We start from the raw sequence: 22,381 nt of genomic DNA, 5'->3' as shown, positions 1-22,381 counted from the left end.
CGGCAATGGCTTCAGTGATATAGCACCTATAAAAAGGGGCAACATGTTTCCACTAGACAAGAAGGACACAACACGAGAACATACCGCAGTCCCCCGAGACACGCACACTCGCATAGACATACACGCAACACTACTCGCATACAGTGGCGAGGCGTTCGTCATACATGACCTCATAGCTGTTAAATGGACGTAATTAACAAACAAACAAACTATTGCATGATCGTAAAGACGGACTAATAAATTTAGGATATTCTCTTCTCTTTCTTCTACCTTACTTCTTCCTAACGTGCTCCCTTGCCTTGACACCACCTCTATCTTTGGCCTTTAGGTTAAGCGCCTCCCCTAATGAGGATGGCTTTCAGTTCTGACCCCTTGGCCGAGGACACATAAATAGTCTATAAAAAGTGGAAGTTTCTGCTCGTGCTTAGCGATGAGTATAAATGGAGTGTGGACGACGTAAAATTCAGGCCACGCTTTGTTTGTGCTGAGGTGTAGGGGTTAGAAATGTTCCATGCCTACCCCTATTGCATGTTCATAAAAGGCGACTAGTTTAGGATCCTGTACCAGGTAAGTATGAGTTGCGTGCCCAGGCAAGAAGTGTATATATATTATAATAAAACGAAGAAGACATGTTTGAATAAATTGCGACATAATATTGCGACCGTGTGCTCAGAGTTGTGCAATGCAACTCCGTTAAATCACTTTACTTTGACATAAGAAACGATAGGAAAAGGCAAATGGATGCAAATTACGACGAAATTACACAGTATTTTTTATTTATCAATCCTATTTAATTCCGAGACATGGGAGGGAACTCTGTCCAACACCTCGCCGGGCTGTATTGGGGTCATGCGAGAGAACAGAAACTCGGCTATCAAAGTCTATATGTTTGCAATTTCGCTATAGGCGATGCAATGCAGCTATTGCTCATGGATAAATGTTGTGCCGTCTCGTAGTTTGGAGGCGATACTTGGAATTTTCTTTTATTCACAAACAAACGTATCCTATACGTATGTTTTATCGTGTTATCTCCCTTGCATTGGCAATACACCGTGAGTACTATTAGTTTCGTATAATTTCCAACTATTTTTAATCTTTGAGAAGCCCGCACAACACGTTTCACACTGAATTTGCTAACATTGGAACATACACCTTTTTTGACGTAGCAAACGTGCTATCAAACAGGGATTGTCTGCGTTATACAGAAATCACCCGTGGCCACAACATTGTTACGAATGACCATTCGTTCGTTTGTGCTAAACAACGAATCGTATTTGAATATATAATTTAAACCATTAAATAAACAATACGACACGAAAAAAAAAAACCCAAAAAAACCAAGATAAAAAACAACAACAAAATACAACACACAAACAAACGAAATGAATGAATATATCGGATAAGCGATTTATTTTAATACATGAAAAATCATTCCACTCGAGCAGTAAACAGGAATCGGAACAAAATGTAATTTAAACATCAGAACGAAAATAAAATAATGCATGTAATGATTAATTAATCAATCAATCACTAATTAATGCATAAACATGTTAAAAGTATCGTTTGTGTTTTTTAATTTTAATTGTTTATGGCCAGGGGTTAGCGCGAACGCAGACCCCCACACTTAAAAATAGCGTACCCGAGTAATCCGCATTTGGGATTATCGCAGGGTTCAGCCCGACCGGAGTGCAATGGAAGGGCCTCGACCTGGGGGAACCGCCTTGCTGATCACGGTATCCCCTGTACCAGGTAAGTATGAGTTGCGTGCCCAGGCAAGAAGTGTATATATTATAATAAAACGAAGAAGACATGTTTGAATAAATTGCGACATAATATTGCGACCGTGTGCTCAGAGTTGTGCAATGCAACTCCGTTAAATCACTTTACTTTGACATAAGAAACGATAGGAAAAGGCAAATGGATGCAAATTACGACGAAATTACACAGTATTTTTTATTTATCAATCCTATTTAATTCCGAGACATGGGAGGGAACTCTGTCCAACACCTCGCCGGGCTGTATTGGGGTCATGCGAGAGAACAGAAACTCGGCTATCAAAGTCTATATGTTTGCAATTTCGCTATAGGCGATGCAATGCAGCTATTGCTCATGATAAATGTTGTGCCGTCTCGTAGTTTGGAGGCGATACTTGGAATTTTCTTTTATTCACAAACAAACGTATCCTATACGTATGTTTTATCGTGTTATCTCCCTTGCATTGGCAATACACCGTGAGTACTATTAGTTTCGTATAATTTCCAACTATTTTTAATCTTTGAGAAGCCCGCACAACACGTTTCACACTGAATTTGCTAACATTGGAACATACACCTTTTTTGACGTAGCAAACGTGCTATCAAACAGGGATTGTCTGCGTTATACAGAAATCACCCGTGGCCACAACATTGTTACGAATGACCATTCGTTCGTTTGTGCTAAACAACGAATCGTATTTGAATATATAATTTAAACCATTAAATAAACAATACGACACGAAAAAAAAAAACCCAAAAAAACCAAGATAAAAAACAACAACAAAAATACAACACACACACAAACAAACGAAATGAATGAATATATCGGATAAGCGATTTATTTTAATACATGAAAAATCATTCCACTCGAGCAGTAAACGGGAATCGGAACACAATGTAATTTAAACATCAGAACGAAAATAAAATAATGCATGTAATGATTAATTAATCAATCAATCACTAATTAATGCATAAACATGTTAAAAGTATCATTTGTGTTTTTTAATTTTAATTGTTTATGGCCAGGGGTTAGCGCGAACGCAGACCCCCACACTTAAAAATAGCGTACCCGAGTAATCCGCATTTGGGATTATCGCAGGGTTCAGCCCGACCGGAGTGCAATGGAAGGGCCTCGACCTGGGGGAACCGCCTTGCTGATCACGGTATCCCCTGTACCAGGTAAGTATGAGTTGCGTGCCCAGGCAAGAAGTGTATATATTATAATAAAACGAAGAAGACATGTTTGAATAAATTGCGACATAAATATTGCGACCGTGTGCTCAGAGTTGTGCAATGCAACTCCGTTAAATCACTTTACTTTGACATAAGAAACGATAGGAAAAGGCAAATGGATGCAAATTACGACGAAATTACACAGTATTTTTTATTTATCAATCCTATTTAATTCCGAGACATGGGAGGGAACTCTGTCCAACACCTCGCCGGGCTGTATTGGGGTCATGCGAGAGAACAGAAACTCGGCTATCAAAGTCTATATGTTTGCAATTTCGCTATAGGCGATGCAATGCAGCTATTGCTCATGATAAATGTTGTGCCGTCTCGTAGTTTGGAGGCGATACTTGGAATTTTCTTTTATTCACAAACAAACGTATCCTATACGTATGTTTTATCGTGTTATCTCCCTTGCATTGGCAATACACCGTGAGTACTATTAGTTTCGTATAATTTCCAACTATTTTTAATCTTTGAGAAGCCCGCACAACACGTTTCACACTGAATTTGCTAACATTGGAACATACACCTTTTTTGACGTAGCAAACGTGCTATCAAACAGGGATTGTCTGCGTTATACAGAAATCACCCGTGGCCACAACATTGTTACGAATGACCATTCGTTCGTTTGTGCTAAACAACGAATCGTATTTGAATATATAATTTAAACCATTAAATAAACAATACGACACGAAAAAAAAAACCCAAAAAAACCAAGATAAAAAACAACAACAAAATACAACACACAAACAAACGAAATGAATGAATATATCGGATAAGCGATTTATTTTAATACATGAAAAATCATTCCACTCGAGCAGTAAACAGGAATCGGAACAAAATGTAATTTAAACATCAGAACGAAAATAAAATAATGCATGTAAATTAATTAATCAATCAATCACTAATTAATGCATAAACATGTTAAAAGTATCATTTGTGTTTTTTTTAATTTTAATTGTTTATGGCCAGGGGTTAGCGCGAACGCAGACCCCCACACTTAAAAATAGCGTACCCGAGTAATCCGCATTTGGGATTATCGCAGGGTTCAGCCCGACCGGAGTGCAATGGAAGGGCCTCGACCTGGGGGAACCGCCTTGCTGATCACGGTATCCCCTGTACCAGGTAAGTATGAGTTGCGTGCCCAGGCAAGAAGTGTATATATTATAATAAAACGAAGAAGACATGTTTGAATAAATTGCGACATAATATTGCGACCGTGTGCTCAGAGTTGTGCAATGCAACTCCGTTAAATCACTTTACTTTGACATAAGAAACGATAGGAAAAGGCAAATGGATGCAAATTACGACGAAATTACACAGTATTTTTTATTTATCAATCCTATTTAATTCCGAGACATGGGAGGGAACTCTGTCCAACACCTCGCCGGGCTGTATTGGGGTCATGCGAGAGAACAGAAACTCGGCTATCAAAGTCTATATGTTTGCAATTTCGCTATAGGCGATGCAATGCAGCTATTGCTCATGATAAATGTTGTGCCGTCTCGTAGTTTGGAGGCGATACTTGGAATTTTCTTTTATTCACAAAGAAACGTATCCTATGCGTATGTTTTATCGTGTTATCTCCCTTGTATTGGCAATTCACCGTGAGTACTATTAGTTTCGTATAATTTCCAAATATTTTAATCTTTGAGAAGCCCGCACAACACGTTTCACACTGAATTTGCTAACATTGGAACATACACCTTTTTTGACGTAGCAAACGTGCTATCAAACAGGGATTGTCTGCGTTATATAGAAATCACCCGTGGCCACACCATTGTTACGAATGACCATTCGTTCGTTTGTGCCAAACAACGAATCGTATTTGAATATATAATTTAAACCATTAAATAAACAATACGACACGAAAAAAAAAAAAACCAAAAAAAAAAAAACAAGATAAAAAACAACAACAAAATACAACACACAAACAAACGAAATGAATGAATATATCGGATAAGCGATTTTATTTTAATACATGAAAAATCATTCCACTCGAGCAGTAAAATGGAATCGGAACACAATGTAATTTAAACATCAGAACGAAAATAAAATAATGCATGAAATGATTAATTAATCAATCAATCACTAATTAATGCATAAACATGTTAAAAGTATCATTTGTGTTTGTGTTTTTTAATTTTAATTGTTTATGGCCAGGGGTTAGCGCGAACGCAGACCCCCACACTTAAAAATAGCGTACCCGAGTAATCCGCATTTGGGATTATCGCAGGGTTCAGCCCGACCGGAGTGCAATGGAAGGGCCTCGACCTGGGGGAACCGCCTTGCTGATCACGGTATCCCCTGTACCAGGTAAGTATGAGTTGCGTGCCCAGGCAAGAAGTGTATATATTATAATAAAACGAAGAAGACATGGTTTGAATAAATTGCGACATAATATTGCGACCGTGTGCTCAGAGTTGTGCAATGCAACTCCGTTAAATCACTTTACTTTGACATAAGAAACGATAGGAAAAGGCAAATGGATGCAAATTACGACGAAATTACACAGTATTTTTTATTTATCAATCCTATTTAATTCCGAGACATGGGAGGGAACTCTGTCCAACACCTCGCCGGGCTGTATTGGGGTCATGCGAGAGAACAGAAACTCGGCTATCAAAGTCTATATGTTTGCAATTTCGCTATAGGCGATGCAATGCAGCTATTGCTCATGATAAATGTTGTGCCGTCTCGTAGTTTGGAGGCGATACTTGGAATTTTCTTTTATTCACAAACAAACGTATCCTATACGTATGTTTTATCGTGTTATCTCCCTTGCATTGGCAATACACCGTGAGTACTATTAGTTTCGTATAATTTCCAACTATTTTTAATCTTTGAGAAGCCCGCACAACACGTTTCACACTGAATTTGCTAACATTGGAACATACACCTTTTTTGACGTAGCAAACGTGCTATCAAACAGGGATTGTCTGCGTTATATAGAAATCACCCGTGGCCACACCATTGTTACGAATGACCATTCGTTCGTTTGTGCTAAACAACGAATCGTATTTGAATATATAATTTAAACCATTAAATAAACAATACGACACGAAAAAAAAAAGACCCCCAAAAAAACAAGATAAAAAACAACAACAAAATACAAACACAAAACAAACAAAATGAATGAATATATCGGATAAGCGATTTATTTTAATACATGAAAAATCATTCCACTCGAGCAGTAAAATGGAATCGGAACACAATGTAATTTAAACATCAGAACGAAAATAAAATAATGCATGAAATGATTAATTAATCAATCATCACTAATTAATGCATAAACATGTTAAAAGTATCATTTGTGTTTTTTTTTAAATTTTAATTGTTTATGGCCAGGGGTTAGCGCGAACGCAGACCCCCACACTTAAAAATAGCGTACCCGAGTAATCCGCATTTGGGATTATCGCAGGGTTCAGCCCGACCGGAGTGCAATGGAAGGGCCTCGACCTGGGGGAACCGCCTTGCTGATCACGGTATCCCCTGTACCAGGTAAGTATGAGTTGCGTGCCCAGGCCAGAAGTGTATATATTATAATAAAACGAAGAAGACATGTTTGAATAAATTGCGACATAATATTGCGACCGTGTGCTCAGAGTTGTGCAATGCAACTCCGTTAAATCACTTTACTTTGACATAAGAAACGATAGGAAAAGGCAAATGGATGCAAATTACGACGAAATTACACAGTATTTTTTATTTATCAATCCTATTTAATTCCGAGACATGGGAGGGAACTCTGTCCAACACCTCGCCGGGCTGTATTGGGGTCATGCGAGAGAACAGAAACTCGGCTATCAAAGTCTATATGTTTGCAATTTCGCTATAGGCGATGCAATGCAGCTATTGCTCATGATAAATGTTGTGCCGTCTCGTAGTTTGGAGGCGATACTTGGAATTTTCTTTTATTCACAAACAAACGTATCCTATACGTATGTTTTATCGTGTTATCTCCCTTGCATTGGCAATACACCGTGAGTACTATTAGTTTCGTATAATTTCCAACTATTTTTAATCTTTGAGAAGCCCGCACAACACGTTTCACACTGAATTTGCTAACATTGGAACATACACCTTTTTTGACGTAGCAAACGTGCTATCAAACAGGGATTGTCTGCGTTATATAGAAATCACCCGTGGCCACACCATTGTTACGAATGACCATTCGTTCGTTTGTGCTAAACAACGAATCGTATTTGAATATATAATTTAAACCATTAAATAAACAATACGACACGAAAAAAAAAAAACCCAAAAAAACCAAGATAAAAAACAACAACAAAATACAACACACAAACAAACGAAATGAATGAATATATCGGATAAGCGATTTATTTTAATACATGAAAAATCATTCCACTCGAGCAGTAAACGGGAATCGGAACACAATGTAATTTAAACATCAGAACGAAAATAAAATAATGCATGTAATGATTAATTAATCAATCAATCACTAATTAATGCATAAACATGTTAAAAGTATCATTTGTGTTTTTTAATTTTAATTGTTTATGGCCAGGGGTTAGCGCGAACGCAGACCCCCACACTTAAAAATAGCGTACCCGAGTAATCCGCATTTGGGATTATCGCAGGGTTCAGCCCGACCGGAGTGCAATGGAAGGGCCTCGACCTGGGGGAACCGCCTTGCTGATCACGGTATCCCCTGTACCAGGTAAGTATGAGTTGCGTGCCCAGGCAAGAAGTGTATATATTATAATAAAACGAAGAAGACATGTTTGAATAAATTGCGACATAATATTGCGACCGTGTGCTCAGAGTTGTGCAATGCAACTCCGTTAAATCACTTTACTTTGACATAAGAAACGATAGGAAAAGGCAAATGGATGCAAATTACGACGAAATTACACAGTATTTTTTATTTATCAATCCTATTTAATTCCGAGACATGGGAGGGAACTCTGTCCAACACCTCGCCGGGCTGTATTGGGGTCATGCGAGAGAACAGAAACTCGGCTATCAAAGTCTATATGTTTGCAATTTCGCTATAGGCGATGCAATGCAGCTATTGCTCATGATAAATGTTGTGCCGTCTCGTAGTTTGGAGGCGATACTTGGAATTTTCTTTTATTCACAAACAAACGTATCCTATACGTATGTTTTATCGTGTTATCTCCCTTGCATTGGCAATACACCGTGAGTACTATTAGTTTCGTATAATTTCCAACTATTTTTAATCTTTGAGAAGCCCGCACAACACGTTTCACACTGAATTTGCTAACATTGGAACATACACCTTTTTTGACGTAGCAAACGTGCTATCAAACAGGGATTGTCTGCGTTATATAGAAATCACCCGTGGCCACACCATTGTTACGAATGACCATTCGTTCGTTTGTGCTAAACAACGAATCGTATTTGAATATATAATTTAAACCATTAAATAAACAATACGACACGAAAAAAAAAAACCCCAAAAAAACAAGATAAAAAACAACAACAAAAATACAAAACACAAACAAACGAAATGAATGAATATATCGGATAAGCGATTTATTTTAATACATGAAAAATCATTCCACTCGAGCAGTAAAATGGAATCGGAACACAATGTAATTTAAACATCAGAACGAAAATAAAATAATGCATGAAATGATTAATTAATCAATCACTAATTAATGCATAAACATGTTAAAAGTATCATTTGTGTTTTTTTAATTTTCATTGTTTATGGCCAGGGGTTAGCGCGAACGCAGACCCCCACACTTAAAAATAGCGTACCCGAGTAATCCGCATTTGGGATTATCGCAGGGTTCAGCCCGACCGGAGTGCAATGGAAGGGCCTCGACCTGGGGGAACCGCCTTGCTGATCACGGTATCCCCTGTACCAGGTAAGTATGAGTTGCGTGCCCAGGCAGAAGTGTATATATTATAATAAAACGAAGAAGACATGTTTGAATAAATTGCGACATAATATTGCGACCGTGTGCTCAGAGTTGTGCAATGCAACTCCGTTAAATCACTTTACTTTGACATAAGAAACGATAGGAAAAGGCAAATGGATGCAAATTACGACGAAATTACACAGTATTTTTTTATTTATCAATCCTATTTAATTCCGAGACATGGGAGGGAACTCTGTCCAACACCTCGCCGGGCTGTATTGGGGTCATGCGAGAGAACAGAAACTCGGCTATCAAAGTCTATATGTTTGCAATTTCGCTATAGGCGATGCAATGCAGCTATTGCTCATGATAAATGTTGTGCCGTCTCGTAGTTTGGAGGCGATACTTGGAATTTTCTTTTATTCACAAACAAACGTATCCTATACGTATGTTTTATCGTGTTATCTCCCTTGCATTGGCAATACACCGTGAGTACTATTAGTTTCGTATAATTTCCAACTATTTTTAATCTTTGAGAAGCCCGCACAACACGTTTCACACTGAATTTGCTAACATTGGAACATACACCTTTTTTGACGTAGCAAACGTGCTATCAAACAGGGATTGTCTGCGTTATACAGAAATCACCCGTGGCCACAACATTGTTACGAATGACCATTCGTTCGTTTGTGCTAAACAACGAATCGTATTTGAATATATAATTTAAACCATTAAATAAACAATACGACACGAAAAAAAAAAACCCAAAAAAACCAAGATAAAAAACAACAACAAAATACAACACACAAACAAACGAAATGAATGAATATATCGGATAAGCGATTTATTTTAATACATGAAAAATCATTCCACTCGAGCAGTAAACGGGAATCGGAACACAATGTAATTTAAACATCAGAACGAAAATAAAATAATGCATGAAATGATTAATTAATCAATCACTAATTAATGCATAAACATGTTAAAAGTATCATTTGTGTTTTTTAATTTTAATTGTTTATGGCCAGGGGTTAGCGCGAACGCAGACCCCCACACTTAAAAATAGCGTACCCGAGTAATCCGCATTTGGGATTATCGCAGGGTTCAGCCCGACCGGAGTGCAATGGAAGGGCCTCGACCTGGGGGAACCGCCTTGCTGATCACGGTATCCCCTGTACCAGGTAAGTATGAGTTGCGTGCCCAGGCAAGAAGTGTATATATTATAATAAAACGAAGAAGACATGTTTGAATAAATTGCGACATAATATTGCGACCGTGTGCTCAGAGTTGTGCAATGCAACTCCGTTAAATCACTTTACTTTGACATAAGAAACGATAGGAAAAGGCAAATGGATGCAAATTACGACGAAATTACACAGTATTTTTTATTTATCAATCCTATTCAATTCCGAGACATGGGAGGGAACTCTGTCCAACACCTCGCCGGGCTGTATTGGGGTCATGCGAGAGAACAGAAACTCGGCTATCAAAGTCTATATGTTTGCAATTTCGCTATAGGCGATGCAATGCAGCTATTGCTCATGATAAATGTTGTGCCGTCTCGTAGTTTGGAGGCGATACTTGGAATTTTCTTTTATTCACAAACAAACGTACCCTATACGTATGTTTTATCGTGTTATCTCCCTTGCATTGGCAATACACCGTGAGTACTATTAGTTTCGTATAATTTCCAACTATTTTTAATCTTTGAGAAGCCCGCACAACACGTTTCACACTGAATTTGCTAACATTGGAACATACACCTTTTTTGACGTAGCAAACGTGCTATCAAACAGGGATTGTCTGCGTTATACAGAAATCACCCGTGGCCACAACATTGTTACGAATGACCATTCGTTCGTTTGTGCTAAACAACGAATCGTATTTGAATATATAATTTAAACCATTAAATAAACAATACGACACGAAAAAAAAAAACCCCAAAAAAAACAAGATAAAAAACAACAACAAAATACAAAACACAAACAAACAAAATGAATGAATATATCGGATAAGCGATTTATTTTAATACATGAAAAATCATTCCACTCGAGCAGTAAAATGGAATCGGAACACAATGTAATTTAAACATCAGAACGAAAATAAAATAATGCATGAAATGATTAATTAATCAATCACTAATTAATGCATAAACATGTTAAAAGTATCATTTGTGTTTTTTAATTTTAATTGTTTATGGCCAGGGGTTAGCGCGAACGCAGACCCCCACACTTAAAAATAGCGTACCCGAGTAATCCGCATTTGGGATTATCGCAGGGTTCAGCCCGACCGGAGTGCAATGGAAGGGCCTCGACCTGGGGGAACCGCCTTGCTGATCACGGTATCCCCTGTACCAGGTAAGTATGAGTTGCGTGCCCAGGCAAGAAGTGTATATATTATAATAAAACGAAGAAGACATGTTTGAATAAATTGCGACATAATATTGCGACCGTGTGCTCAGAGTTGTGCAATGCAACTCCGTTAAATCACTTTACTTTGACATAAGAAACGATAGGAAAAGGCAAATGGATGCAAATTACGACGAAATTACACAGTATTTTTTATTTATCAATCCTATTTAATTCCGAGACATGGGAGGGAACTCTGTCCAACACCTCGCCGGGCTGTATTGGGGTCATGCGAGAGAACAGAAACTCGGCTATCAAAGTCTATATGTTTGCAATTTCGCTATAGGCGATGCAATGCAGCTATTGCTCATGATAAATGTTGTGCCGTCTCGTAGTTTGGAGGCGATACTTGGAATTTTCTTTTATTCACAAACAAACGTATCCTATACGTATGTTTTATCGTGTTATCTCCCTTGCATTGGCAATACACCGTGAGTACTATTAGTTTCGTATAATTTCCAACTATTTTTAATCTTTGAGAAGCCCGCACAACACGTTTCACACTGAATTTGCTAACATTGGAACATACACCTTTTTTGACGTAGCAAACGTGCTATCAAACAGGGATTGTCTGCGTTATACAGAAATCACCCGTGGCCACAACATTGTTACGAATGACCATTCGTTCGTTTGTGCTAAACAACGAATCGTATTTGAATATATAATTTAAACCATTAAATAAACAATACGACACGAAAAAAAAAAAACCCAAAAAAACCAAGATAAAAAACAACAACAAAATACAACACACAAACAAACGAAATGAATGAATATATCGGATAAGCGATTTATTTTAATACATGAAAAATCATTCCACTCGAGCAGTAAACGGGAATCGGAACACAATGTAATTTAAACATCAGAACGAAAATAAAATAATGCATGTAATGATTAATTAATCAATCAATCACTAATTAATGCATAAACATGTTAAAAGTATCATTTGTGTTTTTTAATTTTAATTGTTTATGGCCAGGGGTTAGCGCGAACGCAGACCCCCACACTTAAAAATAGCGTACCCGAGTAATCCGCATTTGGGATTATCGCAGGGTTCAGCCCGACCGGAGTGCAATGGAAGGGCCTCGACCTGGGGGAACCGCCTTGCTGATCACGGTATCCCCTGTACCAGGTAAGTATGAGTTGCGTGCCCAGGCAAGAAGTGTATATATTATAATAAAACGAAGAAGACATGTTTGAATAAATTGCGACATAATATTGCGACCGTGTGCTCAGAGTTGTGCAATGCAACTCCGTTAAATCACTTTACTTTGACATAAGAAACGATAGGAAAAGGCAAATGGATGCAAATTACGACGAAATTACACAGTATTTTTTATTTATCAATCCTATTTAATTCCGAGACATGGGAGGGAACTCTGTCCAACACCTCGCCGGGCTGTATTGGGGTCATGCGAGAGAACAGAAACTCGGCTATCAAAGTCTATATGTTTGCAATTTCGCTATAGGCGATGCAATGCAGCTATTGCTCATGATAAATGTTGTGCCGTCTCGTAGTTTGGAGGCGATACTTGGAATTTTCTTTTATTCACAAACAAACGTATCCTATACGTATGTTTTATCGTGTTATCTCCCTTGCATTGGCAATACACCGTGAGTACTATTAGTTTCGTATAATTTCCAACTATTTTTAATCTTTGAGAAGCCCGCACAACACGTTTCACACTGAATTTGCTAACATTGGAACATACACCTTTTTTGACGTAGCAAACGTGCTATCAAACAGGGATTGTCTGCGTTATACAGAAATCACCCGTGGCCACAACATTGTTACGAATGACCATTCGTTCGTTTGTGCTAAACAACGAATCGTATTTGAATATATAATTTAAACCATTAAATAAACAATACGACACGAAAAAAAAAAAAACCAAAAAAAACAAGATAAAAAAAACAACAACAAAATACAACACACAAACAAACGAAATGAATGAATATATCGGATAAGCGATTTATTTTAATACATGAAAAATCATTCCACTCGAGCAGTAAACAGGAATCGGAACAAAATGTAATTTAAACATCAGAACGAAAATAAAATAATGCATGTAATGATTAATTAATCAATCAATCACTAATTAATGCATAAACATGTTAAAAGTATCGTTTGTGTTTTTTAATTTTAATTGTTTATGGCCAGGGGTTAGCGCGAACGCAGACCCCCACACTTAAAAATAGCGTACCCGAGTAATCCGCATTTGGGATTATCGCAGGGTTCAGCCCGACCGGAGTGCAATGGAAGGGCCTCGACCTGGGGGAACCGCCTTGCTGATCACGGTATCCCCTGTACCAGGTAAGTATGAGTTGCGTGCCCAGGCAGAAGTGTATATATTATAATAAAACGAAGAAGACATGTTTGAATAAATTGCGACATAATATTGCGACCGTGTGCTCAGAGTTGTGCAATGCAACTCCGTTAAATCACTTTACTTTGACATAAGAAACGATAGGAAAAGGCAAATGGATGCAAATTACGACGAAATTACACAGTATTTTTTATTTATCAATCCTATTTAATTCCGAGACATGGGAGGGAACTCTGTCCAACACCTCGCCGGGCTGTATTGGGGTCATGCGAGAGAACAGAAACTCGGCTATCAAAGTCTATATGTTTGCAATTTCGCTATAGGCGATGCAATGCAGCTATTGCTCATGATAAATGTTGTGCCGTCTCGTAGTTTGGAGGCGATACTTGGAATTTTCTTTTATTCACAAACAAACGTATCCTATACGTATGTTTTATCGTGTTATCTCCCTTGCATTGGCAATACACCGTGAGTACTATTAGTTTCGTATAATTTCCAACTATTTTTAATCTTTGAGAAGCCCGCACAACACGTTTCACACTGAATTTGCTAACATTGGAACATACACCTTTTTTGACGTAGCAAACGTGCTATCAAACAGGGATTGTCTGCGTTATATAGAAATCACCCGTGGCCACACCATTGTTACGAATGACCATTCGTTCGTTTGTGCTAAACAACGAATCGTATTTGAATATATAATTTAAACCATTAAATAAACAATACGACACGAAAAAAAAAAAACCCAAAAAAACCAAGATAAAAAACAACAACAAAATACAACACACAAACAAACAAAATGAATGAATATATCGGATAAGCGATTTATTTTAATACATGAAAAATCATTCCACTCGAGCAGTAAAATGGAATCGGAACACAAATGTAATTTAAACATCAGAACGAAAATAAAATAATGCATGAAATGATTAATTAATCAATCAATCACTAATTAATGCATAAACATGTTAAAAGTATCATTTGTGTTTTTTTTTAAATTTTAATTGTTTATGGCCAGGGGTTAGCGCGAACGCAGACCCCCACACTTAAAAATAGCGTACCCGAGTAATCCGCATTTGGGATTATCGCAGGGTTCAGCCCGACCGGAGTGCAATGGAAGGGCCTCGACCTGGGGGAACCGCCTTGCTGATCACGGTATCCCCTGTACCAGGTAAGTATGAGTTGCGTGCCCAGGCAGAAGTGTATATATTATAATAAAAACGAAGAAGACATGTTTGAATAAATTGCGACATAATATTGCGACCGTGTGCTCAGAGTTGTGCAATGCAACTCCGTTAAATCACTTTACTTTGACATAAGAAACGATAGGAAAAGGCAAATGGATGCAAATTACGACGAAATTACACAGTATTTTTTATTTATCAATCCTATTTAATTCCGAGACATGGGAGGGAACTCTGTCCAACACCTCGCCGGGCTGTATTGGGGTCATGCGAGAGAACAGAAACTCGGCTATCAAAGTCTATATGTTTGCAATTTCGCTATAGGCGATGCAATGCAGCTATTGCTCATGATAAATGTTGTGCCGTCTCGTAGTTTGGAGGCGATACTTGGAATTTTCTTTTATTCACAAACAAACGTATCCTATACGTATGTTTTATCGTGTTATCTCCCTTGCATTGGCAATACACCGTGAGTACTATTAGTTTCGTATAATTTCCAACTATTTTTAATCTTTGAGAAGCCCGCACAACACGTTTCACACTGAATTTGCTAACATTGGAACATACACCTTTTTTGACGTAGCAAACGTGCTATCAAACAGGGATTGTCTGCGTTATACAGAAATCACCCGTGGCCACAACATTGTTACGAATGACCATTCGTTCGTTTGTGCTAAACAACGAATCGTATTTGAATATATAATTTAAACCATTAAATAAACAATACGACACGAAAAAAAAACCCAAAAAAACCAAGATAAAAAACAACAACAAAATACAACACACAAACAAACGAAATGAATGAATATATCGGATAAGCGATTTATTTTAATACATGAAAAATCATTCCACTCGAGCAGTAAACAGGAATCGGAACAAAATGTAATTTAAACATCAGAACGAAAATAAAATAATGCATGTAATGATTAATTAATCAATCAATCACTAATTAATGCATAAACATGTTAAAAGTATCGTTTGTGTTTTTTAATTTTAATTGTTTATGGCCAGGGGTTAGCGCGAACGCAGACCCCCACACTTAAAAATAGCGTACCCGAGTAATCCGCATTTGGGATTATCGCAGGGTTCAGCCCGACCGGAGTGCAATGGAAGGGCCTCGACCTGGGGGAACCGCCTTGCTGATCACGGTATCCCCTGTACCAGGTAAGTATGAGTTGCGTGCCCAGGCAAGAAGTGTATATATTATAATAAAACGAAGAAGACATGTTTGAATAAATTGCGACATAATATTGCGACCGTGTGCTCAGAGTTGTGCAATGCAACTCCGTTAAATCACTTTACTTTGACATAAGAAACGATAGGAAAAGGCAAATGGATGCAAATTACGACGAAATTACACAGTATTTTTTATTTATCAATCCTATTTAATTCCGAGACATGGGAGGGAACTCTGTCCAACACCTCGCCGGGCTGTATTGGGGTCATGCGAGAGAACAGAAACTCGGCTATCAAAGTCTATATGTTTGCAATTTCGCTATAGGCGATGCAATGCAGCTATTGCTCATGATAAATGTTGTGCCGTCTCGTAGTTTGGAGGCGATACTTGGAATTTTCTTTTATTCACAAACAAACGTATCCTATACGTATGTTTTATCGTGTTATCTCCCTTGCATTGGCAATACACCGTGAGTACTATTAGTTTCGTATAATTTCCAACTATTTTTAATCTTTGAGAAGCCCGCACAACACGTTTCACACTGAATTTGCTAACATTGGAACATACACCTTTTTTGACGTAGCAAACGTGCTATCAAACAGGGATTGTCTGCGTTATATAGAAATCACCCGTGGCCACACCATTGTTACGAATGACCATTCGTTCGTTTGTGCCAAACAACGAATCGTATTTGAATATATAATTTAAACCATTAAATAAACAATACGACACGAAAAAAAAAAAACCCAAAAAAACCAAGATAAAAAACAACAACAAAATACAACACACAAACAAACGAAATGAATGAATATATCGGATAAGCGATTTATTTTAATACATGAAAAATCATTCCACTCGAGCAGTAAACGGGAATCGGAACACAATGTAATTTAAACATCAGAACGAAAATAAAATAATGCATGTAATGATTAATTAATCAATCAATCACTAATTAATGCATAAACATGTTAAAAGTATCGTTTGTGTTTTTTAATTTTAATTGTTTATGGCCAGGGGTTAGCGCGAACGCAGACCCCCACACTTAAAAATAGCGTACCCGAGTAATCCGCATTTGGGATTATCGCAGGGTTCAGCCCGACCGGAGTGCAATGGAAGGGCCTCGACCTGGGGGAACCTTTTTTTATGTTTCAATAAAATTTTATTCAGGTATTTACAGTAAAAACGACATTGAGACATGCCCCAATGCCGCCAGTGAATATGGACAACCGGTAGCCGCGGTAAGGTGCAATTATCCCTACACTAAAACGTACAACATGGAAAACTTGGTTTAAACTAACTAAAACATCAAACAGCAAATAATTATCAATCAGCAATGTAAGACTTAAATTAGACAACAATTAATCCATTAATCAGATTTATAGAATTAGATGAAAACATAGACCTCACTCAATCATAAATATAAGACTCAAATTAGGCACGAATTAATCCATTAACTGAAAACATAGCATTCATTCAATTAGAAATATAAGAATTAAATTAGGCAAAAAAATAATCCATTAACTGAAAACATAGCATTCATTCAATTAGAAATATACGACTTAAATTAGGCAACATTTAATCTATTAATCAGCATTATAGAATTAGGCAATATAAACTGAAAACATAGCATTCAGTAAATCAGAAATTAAAAGATAAAATTAGGCTAGCGGTAAATTAACAGTTAACTCATCATCAACATAAGAACAAAATATTTTGGTTGAGCACCAGTACTCAGAGAACGTGTTCCTGGGGAAACGAGAGAAGTCAGACTTAATTCGAAGTATGACTTTATTGAGAAAGTGGCAGACGAGAGAATCAGAAGTTGGCGACTTTCTGTCATACTTTTTGATGCAGCGGGTATGCCAAATGGAAGATAAAGATTCTGCCACTAGATACAAAACCAGAGACTTAACTTTTAGAGTGAGAGAAACCGGGGAATGGAATCGCCAAAGGGCCGAATCAATGGGGATACGATTCTCTGAAAGCCGTTGTATCCAGGAATTTACAAGAGTAATTAAAGACTGAATAAAAGAACACTCGAAAAATAAATGTGAAATAGTCTCAAAACCTTCACAGAAGGTACAATGTTTCGATGCCTCAATGCCAAATTTGTACATCCGAAAATTAACAGGAATAATTTCATGAACAATCTTAAAAACTACATCCCTAGAACGAGTATCTAAAAACTTATTTGAAACATTGAGAAAAACAGGCTTAAAATCAATAGATGGAAAAAGTTTAATGACTCTAGGAGGTTTAATTACAGAAGATAACAGATTAACATATGTTTCTTTTGTAGAAATCGTCTCGAAACTAGATTTAGTAGATAGAGATTGATATTCTAAAAATACATTGTGCAAATGTGAATAAAATCTAGGACAATACTCACTGTGTGGCGTACAGTTATCAAAAGAGCCGAGAAATTTGCGAAAATGCAATGACAACCAATACAATGTGAAAAATCGCCATTTGGAATCAGTGGACTTAAATACAAAAGCCTGTAAATGTCTTATATACAAAGATTGAAGTTTACTTTTAATATGTACAATACTAAGGCCACCACTAGTAGGGGGTGCATAGGCTGTTGAGCGCGCAAGTGGCTCCGACTTTGAACTCCATAAAAAACGAAACAATGTTCTCTGAAAAAGATCCAAATAATGCCTTGGCATTAGAACAACAGTACCGACATACCAAATTTTACTACAAGCAAGGACCTTTATAACTAATGATTTTTGAGTTAAGGATAAATTTCGCATTTTCCACAAATTTAAGGTCCTTGAAAATTTTTGGAACACCGGCTGCCAAACATCGTCAGGGGTAATGTTATTGCCAAATAAAACCCCGCAAATTTTGTGTTTCTCTACCCAACTTATGCCGAAAGGATGATCCGAACGTGATTTCCATTTCCCAAGCCAAATACCCTTAGTTTTCTGCTTATTCAGTTTAGCCCCTGACGCTTTGCCGTATAAATCACACCAGTAAAATAATTTTGAAATAGAATGATCAGAGCAGCAGACACCAGTACTGTCATCGGCATAAAGGGAAATTTTAGCTGATTGAGAGGAACCCGGCAACTTAACACCAATTATTTCGGGATCGTCACGGACCTTTTTAGCAAAGGGTTCCAATACCAAAACATATAAAAGGGGAGATAAACTGCAGCCTTGCCTCACACCACGAGTGATGGGGAAGGGGTCAGATATAAACCCATTGACAATGACGGACGAACAGACATTATTATATAATATACTAACCCACTTAACAAAATCTGGACCAAAATTATATGAATTCAAAACTTGAAATAAAAAGGTATAATTAACTCTATCGAAAGCTTTTTCTTGATCGAGAGAAATAAAAGAACATTTTAGGTCTTTCTGATCAACATAGTCTAGAATATTTTCTTAAAAGGTGGCAATTCTCAAAAATTGAACGACCCTTAATGGCACATGTCTGGTCAGGATGACAAGATAAGTGCGACAATTGATTCCTGAAAATATCAAAAAAAGTGAGGTAAAATTCCCTTAGTAAGACCGTCGCTCCCAGGAGACTTATTATTCTGCATGTGCCGTAGGGCAGAAAAGACCTCTTGCTTCTCAATAGGACCTTCCACAATGACGACTCAAAAACGACTCAGTTTGGGAAGCCCCTCACAAAATGAGTCGGCTAACTCCATAACGATACCTTCATCTGTAAAAAGGTTTCGTATAAAAGTCTCTGAAAGCGGCCAAAATGTCGCTAGATTCAGAAACAAAGAAGTATCAGGTAAGTCGATCTTTTACTATAAATTTCTTCTTACCTTTATCATTTTTCATTTAATATGAAGAAAAATAACGGGCGAAGGCTTCGATCAGATGAGCACTTTTAAACTAAACGAAATCCTTAAAAAACCCGTATGTTTTATCAATTCATTATTGAAATCAAATTTTGTCAAAAAAGCCCGAACACAACAAAAAAACATATATCATAGTTGATGTTTCTAACGAAACATGCACTTGAAATAATTTATTGTAAAAAAAACTAATTACAGAGCGCTTGGCTTTTAGCCTTCGTTTAAAAAATACCTAACTATGATTGACAATGAAAAATTTCAAATCAAACAAACAATTTTTAAAAAAACTGAAATTTTGCACCATTGAAATAAATCAAATAAAAAATGCTTTAAAACCAAGTTGTAAAATACGAAAAAACTGTCACAGGATACGTTATACTTATTTAAATCTTCCAATAAGAGGGACCAAACAATGGGAGGGCTCAGTAAAAAACTTGATTTTCAGTAACACGAATTTTTGGTCATGAACATCAAACTCGCAAAAATCACATTTTGCAATATAAAAAAAAATCTTTCAAAAAATGCAGTGATATTTAAAAATCTAAAATATCTCACAAAAAAGAAACTGGAATTATAAAAAAACAAACGTTCAAATGTAAAAAATGATTTTTAATTTAATTTTCAAACATTAATGACAGATATAAAAACGTTAAGGCAAAAAAACAACAAATTTTTAAACACTGAAAAAAAAAGGTAAAGCTGCCAAAAAAAATAAAAACAATCATAACAGTTTTAATGCACCAAAAAATAAAAAAACAGGAAAAAAAAAAAAAATAATCGAAAAAAATAAAAACAACACATGCTAAAGTAGGGCATATGCATTAAAACAAAAATTCACTGTACGGTAAAACTAAAAATGAAAAAAAATTAATGCAAAGTGTCACCAAAAAAACAAATTTTTTAAATTGCAATCACAATAATAAAAAATAAACAGCAAGAAAAAAATATTGCTAATTAAATACCAAAGTAAATCATGGAATAGTAAAAAATAAAAAGCAAACAAAATTTTAACTCGAATAAGTTAAAAAATAATAACTATTGTGAATAAAAAATTATCAAAAAAAAGTTTTTTTTTTTGTTTTTTAATTAAATTAATTAAAAGTTTCCCCATATTAATGTAAAAAAGGGGAACATGTAAGGAACATCAACAAATTAATTGTTGCGTTATGTTGTGCGAGGTGCGTAAATGCAAGAAATAAACCCACTAAATAAAATTGAAAAATTTCAAAATGAAATAACAAAAAAAATTTGAAAATTGCGATAATTTTGCAAACCCGTTTTTTGCAAGTGCAATCCGTTAAATCAATTTTTTGAAAAGTTAAACATTAAATAAAATTCAAATTACGACGAAAAAAAAAACGTACATATTTAATATAATGACCTATTTAAAAAAAAGTGTGACCACATACAAAAAAAACACAGCAAAATTGCAACATGCGAAAAACAGAAACTTTTTAACGATCTATAACACGTGTCTCCGGTAACAGGCCGACAGAACGCCGAGTGCACTGTCACTGCGAACGCTCAACAATTGCACATCAGCAAAATGCAAAGTTTGAAGGCGATAAAAAATGATATAAAGAAACGAAAAAAAAAAATCATACTTAATATTCTGACCGTTAAACAATAATATATATGTAATTTGCAAGAAAAAACACAATACAATTTTAGCAGAAAAAGGTAATCTTATAAAAAGCCCGCAAACAAAAAAAAATGAAAAAAATAAAATAAAATTAAAAAGCAAATAAATAAAGCTGACAGTACATAAAAAAAACAGATCCTACTAAAAAGAAGTTGCAAGCTAAAAAAACAAAAAAAAAAAAGTTGAATAAATCAAATAGAGCAGAAAAAAAATTCATAGAGAAAAAACTTTGAAATGCGAGCAAGCAGCTATTGAATTCAGGATGTCGCATTGCAGCAGAGTTCCAAAAATAAATAATTTGAAAAATGAAAAAAAAAAATACAGGGAAAACAATTAAAAAAAAAAAAACACATAAAAAAAAAACATAAATCAAAAAATAAAGTACCATACAAGAAATAAAACGATTTGAAAAATAAATCGATATTCCGCCCCATAACGGTGAATAATGAAAAATTTCAAAAAAAATTGGAATCAAAACAAAAAAAAATTTAACATTAAAAAAATAAAATAATGATGACCTTCATCAATGACAAATATGTTAAAAAATAATCAAAATCTAATTGTCATGTAATGATTCTGACCTGGGCTAATAATGTTCTATTTTATTCATCGTGCCGTCTCGTAGTTTGGAGGCGATACTTGGAATTTTCTTTTATTCACAAACAAACGTATCCTATACGTATGTTTTATCGTGTTATCTCCCTTGCATTGGCAATACACCGTGAGTACTATTAGTTTCGTATAATTTCCAACTATTTTTAATCTTTGAGAAGCCCGCACAACACGTTTCACACTGAATTTGCTAACATTGGAACATACACCTTTTTTGACGTAGCAAACGTGCTATCAAACAGGGATTGTCTGCGTTATATACAGAAATCACCCGTGGCCACAACATTGTTACGAATGACCATTCGTTCGTTTGTGCTAAACAACGAATCGTATTTGAATATATAATTTAAACCATTAAATAAACAA

At 36.2% G+C, this 22,381-nt stretch overlaps 14 non-coding genes across 14 annotated transcripts; all 14 read right to left on the bottom strand.

Annotated features, from left to right (window-relative positions):
* Positions 1–1,593: 1,593 nt before the first annotated feature.
* Positions 1,594–1,757, bottom strand: LOC138328663 (U1 spliceosomal RNA). Its single transcript, XR_011209294.1, has one exon. It is a non-coding gene; the product is annotated as a U1 spliceosomal RNA (small nuclear RNA).
* A 1,020-nt stretch (positions 1,758–2,777) lies between these two features.
* LOC138328662 (U1 spliceosomal RNA) lies at positions 2,778–2,941 on the bottom strand. The gene has a single exon (XR_011209293.1). It is a non-coding gene; the product is annotated as a U1 spliceosomal RNA (small nuclear RNA).
* A 1,015-nt stretch (positions 2,942–3,956) lies between these two features.
* LOC138328661 (U1 spliceosomal RNA) lies at positions 3,957–4,120 on the bottom strand. Its single transcript, XR_011209292.1, has one exon. It is a non-coding gene; the product is annotated as a U1 spliceosomal RNA (small nuclear RNA).
* Positions 4,121–5,147: 1,027 nt separating this feature from the next.
* Positions 5,148–5,311, bottom strand: LOC138328660 (U1 spliceosomal RNA). Its single transcript, XR_011209291.1, has one exon. It is a non-coding gene; the product is annotated as a U1 spliceosomal RNA (small nuclear RNA).
* A 1,021-nt stretch (positions 5,312–6,332) lies between these two features.
* LOC138328659 (U1 spliceosomal RNA) lies at positions 6,333–6,496 on the bottom strand. The gene has a single exon (XR_011209290.1). It is a non-coding gene; the product is annotated as a U1 spliceosomal RNA (small nuclear RNA).
* Positions 6,497–7,512: 1,016 nt separating this feature from the next.
* LOC138328658 (U1 spliceosomal RNA) lies at positions 7,513–7,676 on the bottom strand. The gene has a single exon (XR_011209289.1). It is a non-coding gene; the product is annotated as a U1 spliceosomal RNA (small nuclear RNA).
* Positions 7,677–8,689: 1,013 nt separating this feature from the next.
* On the bottom strand, positions 8,690–8,853 carry LOC138328657 (U1 spliceosomal RNA). Its single transcript, XR_011209288.1, has one exon. It is a non-coding gene; the product is annotated as a U1 spliceosomal RNA (small nuclear RNA).
* Positions 8,854–9,864: 1,011 nt separating this feature from the next.
* LOC138328655 (U1 spliceosomal RNA) lies at positions 9,865–10,028 on the bottom strand. The gene has a single exon (XR_011209286.1). It is a non-coding gene; the product is annotated as a U1 spliceosomal RNA (small nuclear RNA).
* A 1,012-nt stretch (positions 10,029–11,040) lies between these two features.
* Positions 11,041–11,204, bottom strand: LOC138328654 (U1 spliceosomal RNA). Its single transcript, XR_011209285.1, has one exon. It is a non-coding gene; the product is annotated as a U1 spliceosomal RNA (small nuclear RNA).
* Positions 11,205–12,220: 1,016 nt separating this feature from the next.
* LOC138328653 (U1 spliceosomal RNA) lies at positions 12,221–12,384 on the bottom strand. Its single transcript, XR_011209284.1, has one exon. It is a non-coding gene; the product is annotated as a U1 spliceosomal RNA (small nuclear RNA).
* A 1,018-nt stretch (positions 12,385–13,402) lies between these two features.
* LOC138328652 (U1 spliceosomal RNA) lies at positions 13,403–13,566 on the bottom strand. The gene has a single exon (XR_011209283.1). It is a non-coding gene; the product is annotated as a U1 spliceosomal RNA (small nuclear RNA).
* Positions 13,567–14,586: 1,020 nt separating this feature from the next.
* Positions 14,587–14,750, bottom strand: LOC138328651 (U1 spliceosomal RNA). The gene has a single exon (XR_011209282.1). It is a non-coding gene; the product is annotated as a U1 spliceosomal RNA (small nuclear RNA).
* A 1,013-nt stretch (positions 14,751–15,763) lies between these two features.
* On the bottom strand, positions 15,764–15,927 carry LOC138328650 (U1 spliceosomal RNA). The gene has a single exon (XR_011209281.1). It is a non-coding gene; the product is annotated as a U1 spliceosomal RNA (small nuclear RNA).
* A 1,016-nt stretch (positions 15,928–16,943) lies between these two features.
* Positions 16,944–17,107, bottom strand: LOC138328666 (U1 spliceosomal RNA). Its single transcript, XR_011209297.1, has one exon. It is a non-coding gene; the product is annotated as a U1 spliceosomal RNA (small nuclear RNA).
* Positions 17,108–22,381: the final 5,274 nt, after the last annotated feature.

Source organism: Argopecten irradians, chromosome 7 (assembly GCF_041381155.1).
Source record: "Argopecten irradians isolate NY chromosome 7, Ai_NY, whole genome shotgun sequence".
Taxonomy (NCBI): Eukaryota; Metazoa; Mollusca; class Bivalvia; order Pectinida; family Pectinidae; genus Argopecten; species Argopecten irradians.
The sequence above is the reverse complement of the archived record's forward strand: the minus strand, read 5'-3'. Positions and strand labels throughout refer to the sequence as shown.